We start from the raw sequence: 1785 nt of genomic DNA, 5'->3' as shown, positions 1-1785 counted from the left end.
ATCTAACTTTTTACACTAAACTTTCTTTTCTAAACGGTTACATTCGTAGCTGTTGATATTGCTTAAAATTTAAATATATTTATAGAAAAAAAAATAACAAGGCACTTGAAAACAAAAACTCAAAAAATTTAAATAAAACATATAAATGCAAACTAATACAGTTAATTTTATACGCTCTGTAAAGAACTTTATATTTGGCAAGATACACAACTGAAATAAACTTTAAATTTAAATTTAAATTTATAACTTAAGTTATTCAAAAGTAATAATTATAGTATGTAACATAGTCTAAATTTTCTTATACTCAGATATGTTTTTTTTTACTTTAAATAAGATCTTTCACTTTACAATACCTGTAATTATATGTCTTATCATATTTATAGAAACTATTAGCTAAAAAAATTTAAAGCATGTCACGGGCTAAACCGAAACCGGTGAAAACTAAGAAAACGCAACAAAAACCAACAAGGGCTAAGAAAAATCAACTTTCCAAAACTTGGATGAACCTGACACAACATCACATGATTCCATCTGCCAGAAGACTTCAAAGGGAGCTGTTCGAATGCAATTTCGAGCCCTCCCCGTATTTCAAAGTAGCCACTATAGGTATTTATAGCTTATAAGTATAAATAAAACAAAGCTTTTAAATTTTTGTCTAAAATCCGGGAGTATAGAATACTTTCGGTAATCAAGCAAAGATTTCGGTAATTTTAGATATTTCATTAATAAACACAAAATATATCGTTTAATAATATAAAACTTTAACCTTAAATTAACAAGGTATAATGAATATGTACAACTATATCATTGTAAAAATAAAGCAAAGTATGTCATTTAAATCAGAGTAGTATAACAGAAACAAATATATATTGCTTAAAATAATAGGCCCATGCCTTTTTTTATTGTTCTTAATAATCTTTAAACAAAAATATTTAAGGAAACTCAATAAGCCATTGGATGGTAACATTGAAAGGGCCGGTTGGAAGTGTGTATAAAGGTGGTGTGTTCAGAGTTGAATTCATTTTCAGTAGAAATTATCCTTACATTGCTCCTACTGTTAGGTTGGCCATTTAATTGTTTGTCATTTTTAGTTAAATTTTATAACCTACATATAGTTTTTTTAATATTTTCTCAAGTACTTACTATCAAGTAGTCTGAGCGTTTTTTGTAAAAAAAAAACTATAATTAAAATATTTTCATGTTTATAATTAATAAAAACAGGTTCTTAACCAAAATTTACCATTGCAATATAAACTCCGAAGGCATTATATGTTTGGAAATGCTCAAAGAAAACTGGACACCTTCCTGCACGGTTTCCAAAATAGTTCTGGCCATTTTATCTCTGATGGTCAGCTGCAATCCTGAGGACGCCATCATGCCGGAGATTGCGAAACAGTACTTGTGTGATCGCGAACAGCATGACTACAGAGCAAAGTTGATGACAAAAGCTGAAGCTGTGTAGTTGAAACTGTTTTGTTATATGACATTAAAGAGTAGGGTTTTTAAATTTGAATGCTTAGCTAATTTGTTTAGGAAATGTATATGTGTGTCGTTATTTAGCAGAAGTTTTATACGTTATTATTTTTAATTAAAAAGTAATTCTAATTCTATTATTTTTTTGCTGCAAAACCATAACTCTTTTTGACATCGTTTAACGAAAAGCTTAAAGATTTACAATATATTGTTTTAAAAAAATGCTGTTAAAAATATTTTATAAACCAGCCATTTATGGCATTGAAATTAAATGTGATTATGATTGTTCAATTTGAAACTTTATCGTTTACT

The 1785-nt window shown here is 27.8% G+C and overlaps 1 pseudogene; it reads left to right on the top strand.

Annotated features, from left to right (window-relative positions):
- Nucleotides 1-410: 410 nt before the first annotated feature.
- On the top strand, nt 411-1462 carry LOC145832519 (uncharacterized; annotated as a pseudogene).
- The last annotated feature ends 323 nt before the right edge of the window (nt 1463-1785 follow it).

Source organism: Thalia democratica, chromosome 3, assembly GCF_965202585.1.
Source record: "Thalia democratica chromosome 3, ktThaDemo2.hap1.1, whole genome shotgun sequence".
Classification (NCBI taxonomy): domain Eukaryota; kingdom Metazoa; phylum Chordata; class Thaliacea; order Salpida; family Salpidae; genus Thalia; species Thalia democratica.
Note: the sequence above shows the minus strand (reverse complement) of the source record. Positions and strands in the feature narration are given on the sequence as shown.